The following is a 9,366-nucleotide window of genomic DNA, read 5'->3' on the forward strand; positions in this document are numbered from 1 at the left end:
ATAGACAACAGTCTGCCTATCAAAAAGATTTGTGTAGTCTATGCACATCATTCAGTCTTCAAGAATGTATAAGTCACAATATTGAATATGGTTCCAACGTCCATGTTGCTTTCTTAGATAGTAACAAAGCGTTCGACACTGTGTGGCACGCTGGACTATTGTACAAAATTTATGAATTAGGATTAAATGCGGAGACGTGGATTTTACTAAAATGTATGTATACAAATATTCAATGGGTTAAAATCCTCCATGCTCAAAATGGAACGTGGAATATTACAGGGAGGGGCATTGTCTGCCAAAATGTACCTAGTATTTATTAACGATTTACTAAATGAAATAGAGAATTCTGGCCTAGGAGCAGTAATTGTTGATTTAAATGTTAATGTTCCTACTCAAGCAGACGACATCTGTTTGGTCAGTACGAGTCTTAGAAGTCTTAAGAAAATGATATCAATAAGTGAAAATTATAGTAAAAGATGGCGTTTTTCATTCCCAGCTGTAAAAAGCGAAATTGTTACCTTCACAAACCCAAATAGTAGAACTTGCATTGTGTATAATGAGCTTTATCTGTACAATTGTATTATACCACAGACTGATGGCATTACACATGTTGGTATCTTATTAAACTGTAAACAGAACTCATTCGAGAGAACAGCATGTGCATGTAATAAGTTAAGATCGGGTACGATGTCCCTTGTTCGTTCTGGTGCACATCCTTGTGTTCTAAACCCTTTAACAGTGGCGAAGCTTATCAAAATTAAAGTTTATCGATCAGCCTTATACGGATGTGAGCTTTGGCAATTGACAAAAACCGAAATAATAATGCTAGAAAGGGCGCAACATTTTATTGTTAAATCTATTCAAGGTTTTGAAAAGAGAACCAGAACAGATATGTGTACATCTTTACTTGGTTGGACCTCTATCGAAGCATATATAGACATTAGAAAGTTGTTATTTTTTGGAAGATTGTGTAGATTGAAAACAATGTCTTTTGTTTATAAAGTTTTCATTACCAGACTATTTTTGTTTCGACTAGGTAGACCATACCAGATCGGTTTCATCCCAGACATAGTCAAAATATTAAAAAAGTATTCACTGCTTCAAAATCTAGATACTTTTGTAGAAACTGGAATTTTTCGAAAGAAAAGCCATTGGAAAACAACAGTATATAATGCTGTAATGAAATATGAAGAGTACAATCTAAAGGAACGTATGAAGTGTGATGATGATTTTACAAGGTTTAGAGAAATACATAACCAACCCAAACCTAGTATTTTATGGAAGTTAGCACTTCGATTTCCTCAATACAGAAGATATATACATTACATAATGAAAATAGTGGCAACCATTCGTAGCTTGACTACTATGGAATTATGTCACAAATGTTGGTTTCTATATCAAGACCCTATGACACATCTAGTGCTACAGTGTATTTATACTTCCGAGTTGAGGGACCAACTGTGGTGCTGTATAATTAATACCACTGATATACTGTTTAGTGTTTATTTACACTCTCTCCCAGACCTTCAGTTATTACATATATTGATTGGAGGAAATGTAAACTATCAAATTAGTGCAGAAGAGCTGAATGAATTCAGGATAAAATCCTGTATTTGTGTGTTCAAGATGTGTAAACTATATCATAATTAATATATATAATGATAAGGATAACAAATAGTCCATGTACATTTTGTAGGAGTCATGTGACTTAACAATTCATTATAATTTACCTGATTTGTGTCAGAAAATTGTATTTTGAAACTCTTTGGGTATACCTTAAAATACCCCCTTTCGCTTAATTTGCACTTGATATGCCTACTCCTAAAGCATAAAGTGTGTATCTATGTTATTCATATTCTGTAATCATTTATATATGTATCGTACGCTTTGTATATATGTTCAACATTCTTCTGTAATCTTCATCTCTGGAGGCAATAAAGAGAATAATGATAGCAATGATAAACGAAGTAGATAAGTTAGAAACTAACACTGTGTGCTTTACACATGCATTAAACATTTTCTATGTGGGTGTGGCTTAACAATACATATATATACACATATGAGACTATTCGTGTGTCACAAATAGCCCGTTGTGATATATTCACACGTTTGCATGACCTCATTGTAACATATTTATTTTAACCATATTTTCCATATGTACCTTTATCATTTAGTAAAATGTTTGGCTGCATTGAAGACCAAACCCGACCAACCGATCAAGGGAAGTAAGCGTTCAAGACTTATAGTAACAAGTTTCAGAGTTGTCTTTCTTGAATCTTTTATCTGTAAATGTCACGTTCTGTCATATAAATATTTCATTAACGGTGGAAATACGAAAAAAATGTTCAATACATTTAAATTTCAAATCAATTAGCAATACAACGTAAACAATATAATTAAAAAGTTTGATTAAAGAAAGCAGATAAACAGGACTTTACTGATACATGTGGTTACTGTACAGTGTATACAAATATTATGTACAAGAAAATAATGATATTGAAGAATAAATGGATTCATTTCCTGAAATTGTAATAATTCAGCAGGAGCTCACAATGTCATTTTGTTTTATTCTAAAATATCGTATTGTATAGATCTTAAATACTTCGTCATAGTTTCATTTAATTTGTTAAATATTCATTAATATGATTTCTGAACTTAAAGTTCGATATCAGTTCACGTCCCGAGATACCAAAAGTGTTCAGTAACGTATTGCGCTTATGCTGAACAAAACTGAATATCTCTGAAGCACGTGTAGAATGAGTGAATAATATTCAAGTATATAACAATATTTTACACTTGACCCCATCAAGAACACATCATAATGTTCGAGGTCCCATACACACATCGGCGCTATTTGTTTTATATCCGGTAGATATTCACAGACCTAAAACAAATATACTGAGGTATGATGAGTGTGTATGTGGGTTCAAAGGTCAGCGTTTGGTGTAATACACACGGCTGTTTGTATTGTTCAAATCCCTTTATCTTACTCTTCTTTCCACTTTAGTTATGCACGTAATCAATTATACATAATTATATCATTTATTGTAAGGTGATGCATACGTTTATTGATTTCTCACTAGGAAAACAAAATAAACCCTGCATTAGCGTATAGTTAAAAATTAACCAGAACAACGGTGTATATTTATATAACGCAAAACTACACGTGCCAATCACATTTTCGAAGATACCGACAATCTATTTCCTCTGTAATGGACTTTTCGTCCTGTAGAATAGATAAAAAAAGTAACATAACTGATACATGATATTGAATTAAAGTGTTTACGGAACTATAACGGGAACGTGATAACGGGACGGGAAGTTCACGCACTTACCAGGAAATCAAATAATCACGTTTACAGTGACTATTTTTTAAAGATCGTTATTGTTTTCAGCAGTTTATTTTTTTCAATTAGTAATTGAGGATATAATTTGATTAGATTTTATTGCAGAACGATAGAATTTGTTTTATCTGTCATTGTTATGCAAACTGAATGAGTCTATGTGTTCAACTATGAATGTATTTGAAGGTCAATGTTTGAAATTATATTTTTTACAGATATTATATAAGCAATATTGTTTTGAACTTGACCTTAAACATGTTGCGATGTATGTGTTTGTTTTGCATTTTGTTACTGTCATGGTTTCAAGCTAAACGACAGAATTTGATAAACAATGTAAATTCTAGTAAAGATAAAACCCCACCTTACATCTTCATAAAATCTTCAGGAGAAGCTTACTCTTCCGGAACACATGGTCTTATTCCCCTTGTACTTTTAGCATTATAGTTCAATATTGTACTAATAAAAATACATGTAAATTGTTAACATATTGTAAATCTTAGTCAAATATAACATTGTAGTGTTATAATATACAAACTAAAATATAACATTGTAGTGTTATAATATACAAACTAAAATATAACATTGTAGTGTTATAATATACAAACTAAAATATAACATTGTAGTGTTATAATATACAAACTAAAATATAACATTGTAGTGTTATAATATACAAACTAAAATATAACATTGTAGTGTTATAATATACAAACTAAAATATAACATTGTAGTGTTATAATATACAAACTAAAATATAACATTGTAGTGTTATAATATACAAACTAAAATATAATAAGTGTTATAATATACAAACTAAAATATAACATTGTAGTGTTTTAATATACTAACTAAAATATAACATTGTAGTGTTATATTATAAATACTAGAATATAACAGTATAGTCAGTGATAGTGTTATAGTATACTGTAGCATTGCTATAGTAATGTACTGGATTTATAAACATCCATCAGCCATACATAAAAATCTTGATCGTGATTAAATACATGTCTACAAAATTTTAATATAGAAATCAAAACAGAAAATGCCATTGACAAAATTTCTTTTAACATAATCTTATTTCTCTTGCTTTGTGAATTGTAATCGTTTTATGAAGCGGGCACTTGTATTTGCTATTAATATTTGATAATCTCTTCTTATCACAGCTCTACATGGCCTGATCAAACAAAAGATGCGAGATCCTGCAGTGCTTACGCGTGATTTCGACGCTGATGGACACACCCCTTTGTAAATACACCTGTATGATTGTCAGGGGGATGACACTGCTTCGTGTGTTATGTTTAAGAGGACCACACGTAGTGATGAATCAGTGCGGTCTACGTGAGAATGTTCATGTTTTACGAAAATATTATGATTACACTTACAAATGCCAAACTTAAGCCACCGTCGTCACTGATTCTATTGTACTGTGAACCCGTTTGTATCAGAGATTGATTACGTCATTATTTATGTATATTTACATAAAGGAAAAACAATTGATAGGGTTGGTAATTGATTTTAGATAAAATTCTAGAAAGTCGAAATGCTTTGTGTGAGTCTATTCTATTGGTGAAGTAATGTCTTTGTCTTTCCAAACACTCTCTAAAAAACGAATGCCATGTTGTTATAGATATCCAGATATGCATTTAATAGGAAACTTGACACGAAAAAATCCTCTAAAAATGATGAGATGCGGCATTGGAGAGCTACGTAACTCAGCTGACCAGTGCGGATGTTTTTGTCTGTTACGAAGAAAAGTTTAGGATATCATCTTCGAATAATACTGAGATGAGAGACAAACTAAATTCCGATGTTTACAAGTTAACGAAATAATCAAATCTGGAAACTCAGAAATGGTGATAAAAAATAATGATAATCACTCTCATAGTGATAGCAATCCTCACGTATGTAGATGATACAAAATAAATGGAATGAATCACTTTTAAGTCATCGTTTCAGGTACATTCAGTGGCGGAAGGTGATGTCATTTTTTCCCACAAATATGTCAGCAGGTTCCTTCATCTCATTGTAAAGGGGATACATGATATTTTAAATATATCTTATATGAATAAAAGGCTAGAGTCATCAAAAGTATGGTATGAAAGAAATAAGAAAGCGAGAATAATCAGTTCTCGGGAAAAGCGAATAAATGATATAATTTGGGGTGTTATATAGATATTGTGAATCTGACACTGTAGAAATAAAAGTGTTTAGAGGTGACACATTAAGTATCAGTATTTTGACTTATAAATGATTCCTCACAACCCAGACAAAAGAGGTCAATTCGAGAGTTGGTCTTATGTAAGACATATCCGCTGCCAGGGGTGTTTGTTAATGAACAAAATCGTGCAATTTACAGTAACAAGTGAGAAACACCTGTCCATGGCTTGGACACCTAAGCCTCACCTGTCAACAGAATCTTAGTGCACACTTACAGTCGATGAAATTGGGTCAAACCGTGGACAAAAGGAGACTAATGGAAGAATAAGTGCTATGTAAATTAAATTTGGGTAAGTATCAAGCGATATATGAAAAAAGAGTAAACTTCCATTTCTGCAGGATTTAGTGTAAACACATAAAAACAAAAATTAGCATAATATGACTGTACCGTGCAATGATTACGACTTTTTATTTGTTCAGGCTTATAAAAAGACATTTCAACTTGCATACCATAGCATGACCTGACGATAAATACAGAAGTTAAACGATCATACGACAATTTAACAAGTCATAAAAATATCATGGCATTTTTAGAATTTTTTGAAAAGAAGAACAATTGATAGCAATTTCTTCAGTTAATTTTAGTTAATAACGAAACTCGTCACATTTTAGATGTAAAATCATAAGATTGTCATATTATTACATCACAGCACGTGGCGAAAATATCGGTTAAAACGTTTGATCATATGAGGGATTCAAAATGCAAAACATTTGTCCTCATGTTTAATAGAAAATCATAGGTGGCACAATATCTGACACAAAGTCAGCCATAGTTATGGTTTGTATTAGACCTATATAGGTCACACAATTGTATATAAAGACTACAGACTTACAAGACCAAAGCTCGATCGACAATATGAAAATCGTGCACAATCTGTTCAAAATACGTTTTGTAAGTTGTTAGGTCATTCACAGTAATTACAGACAGAAACATAATACTTTACCCTTCAGTGCTATTGTACGAATTATAATGGAATTACACAAATACTCAGTATGAAAGAGTGGTATGCATATTACAGAAATGACAAATTATCTCGTTTTTATCATTTTCACGTTACAAACTTTGGCTCTATTGTACCTAACTCTACATTGATTTAAAATGTGTTATTCACTTGTTTGTCTTTTGTACGACATTTGAAATAGAAGATGATAATTATGCACTGCTGGTGGACTGCATGCAACGTGTTAATACTTTTAAAAAATGACACGGTTCACAATAAACACCTGTTGTTGAGGTTGTTCTAAAATTAACTAATATCTGAAAATTACGGGGTTTTTTATGAGGCTAGTGCACCTCTCCGTCTAGATTTTGACTTTTCTTTCGATCACTTTCGATTCTCCTCTTTCATCTCTCAGGCTTCAAAGTTTAGGCCCTTAGCATCACTGACGAACCCTAGAGGGACGAAACAGCTGTATGATGCAATTTCGTTCATCGTTTGGTTCTACTGTATCAAACTCTATATTTGTTTTAAAAGATGTTTATTTACCTGTGTGTTTTTCGTAAAATGTTTAGTATTAAAGTGACTTTATAACAATTACTGTAAAAGGCAGTTTACATGATATAATGCACACTATTGGTGCCAAAATGAGTTTACTTTGATTAATAAATCTAACAGAAGACAATGTATTGTTTGTATTTACACGTAACAGAAAAAGATGTGCCATTACGAGTTTTACTTTCACTTTACCTAGGTCGGAGTATTAAAATCTGTATCCTCGTTCTGAGAACAGAAACAAGGGGTGCGTTTCTGAATAATCTAAATTTGATTGGTTTGCTGTCTGGTATCAGGTTATCGACATTCACATACCTAGGTTGTGCAACACCACAGCACTTAAAACAAGGCGATACTCTTTATTATATTGAATCCCTGTTATTCTCTATCCCCTAGTCTTTTCAATAAATGTAAAATCCAGGCCCGTAGCATCACTGACGAGACGTCGAAAGACGTCACAGTCGTATGATGTAGTTTAAATCATAGTTTGGCTCAACTCTATCTACCTCCTAATTTCTATTAAAGGTGCTCTTCACTTGTGTGTCTTTTGTCTAATCTCTCTGAGAGAACGTAAACACTTCAATCAATTTTTAAAACGAAGCGTCAAAAAATGTTTCCCGGATATGCAAACAGATATTATCGAAACATTTTTGACCTTGAGATTCATACCAGGACTGATATATTGACTAATACCGTGTAACGTCAACACTGTTTGCGTTTTGGTGAATGTTATCGCGAAAGGAGTGGCATTATTTGCGTCGAGGCGATATAACCATGCTGTTCATACACTGGTGACCGAAATCCTATGCTAGCGTATTAAATTTCAACATTTATTCAAACTTCACCTTAACTGCACATCTACAAATTCGTTACCAATACTATACATATAGCATTGCTTTACGTTGACCAGATATCAATATTTCTTTACCATGACCATACATCCAATATTGCATTACCTTGACCAGACGTCCAAAATTTCTGTTACTTGACCAGACGTCCAATATTTCTGTAACTTGACCAGACATTCAACTTTGCTTTACATTGATCAGGCGTCCTGGAGTTTTACTAGACGTCAGCTTTTTGTTTGTTTTGTTCGACATTTATCCATGATTTTGATTTCGACTCTCAGAGAAACCATGGATAAAGATAACGGCAGAGTTTCGTTACGTCTGTAGACGATTGTCTCCTAGGAGTACACGTGTGTACTTCTGAACCAGTATTTAGGGGAAAGGTGGTAACTTGAATAGTTTGTAGGATAAACAAACACACATAATTGGAAAAATTCAAATAGGCGTGGCGTTTGAGCTGATGACTGCATAGTTATATAAAGTAAATGTTACGTTGTGTGTTCAAGTTAACAACTGTTAGGAGACTCTGGGATTTAGGATATGGCTTGATCTGAAATATTTTAACATGTTTACAATTATTAACATCTAAAACGTTCTATGGTAATTATTGCATTTCTGTAACGTGTAGTTTGCCGGGTATTCAAATCAAAATAGTCAGCTCATGTTTTAAAACAATAAAAAAATAATGTTAATTAAATCAATTGTTATTGAAATATTCATCAGTATTGATAATCAACCAATATCTTGTGGTATCTGTCACTAAATGTACAAAACAAGTGGTTCAAATCCGAGCAGATAACTAGTTATAATTGATTCAAGGTTAAATTACGGGACAATAAAGAACAAAGTTGAATCACTGTAGATTTAGCGATTTTATAGGATTTGAAAACAAATATACAGGTTAATTTAGCGGTTAAGTGATCAAGGCTTTCGATAACAAAACTTGTTTCAGGTGCAAACTGACACCATTTATAATTACTGTAATCTGAATTGGTGTAACGCGTTGACATTTTAAACGGTGAACATTTGTATATGAAACTATTATATTGGAGTGGTCGGGTGGCGCAGTGTTAACGCACTTGCCTTTCACCAACGGAATGTACGTGAAAACGTCTGGGGTTCACTTGCCCGACCGCAGGGATTTTCCCCGGGTACTCCTGATTTCTCCCACAGTAAGACCTCTCGCGCGCTTCCATCTGTGCCAACAAAAGTGACTGATATAAGCTTGAAGTTAGTTTCTCAGTTGTTGTAAAATAAATACTGTTTATACATATGTATAACCCATTCTATATGCAGTTATTATAACACGCCGTGGTGGTACTTCTATACACAGTGCAAACAAACTCATTATAATCAGAGTTTAAATATTGAAATAACGTTTTAACCCTAAATGTATATATAGTACGTGATTGCTATCATGTATTAAACTGGATTGTTTGGTGACCAATATAAGAGAATTACTGACTT

Source organism: Ylistrum balloti, unplaced genomic scaffold, assembly GCF_031769215.1.
Source record: "Ylistrum balloti isolate Yb309-2 unplaced genomic scaffold, AGI_CSIRO_Ybal_v1 Utg369806, whole genome shotgun sequence".
NCBI lineage: Eukaryota > Metazoa > Mollusca > Bivalvia > Pectinida > Pectinidae > Ylistrum > Ylistrum balloti.